Source organism: Brassica oleracea, chromosome C8, assembly GCF_000695525.1.
Source record: "Brassica oleracea var. oleracea cultivar TO1000 chromosome C8, BOL, whole genome shotgun sequence".
NCBI lineage: Eukaryota > Viridiplantae > Streptophyta > Magnoliopsida > Brassicales > Brassicaceae > Brassica > Brassica oleracea.
Genome location: NC_027755.1, coordinates 14417676 through 14417971, shown reverse-complemented (window position 1 = coordinate 14417971; position 296 = coordinate 14417676).

Below are 296 nucleotides of genomic sequence, written 5' to 3'. Positions count from 1 at the left end.
AGGATGCAAAAATTGTTATCAAATCTTTATTATTCATAATCATTAATTGTCATATATATGTAAATAGTATTAGGTAATTTCGTAGCTTTAATTTAGGGAAAGAATACACACTTCTTATATTTTAGGTTAATATAATGTTCTCTAGTGGACATTAAACAAATTATGACATAAAAACCTTATTTTTCCCATCGAACACATTCTTGAAAAAGTGAACAGTATTGTTTTCACAGTTGAATTATTTTGACTTTTATCTTACATATGGTTTTGAAAGCTTCAACCATCGAACTGATACATGT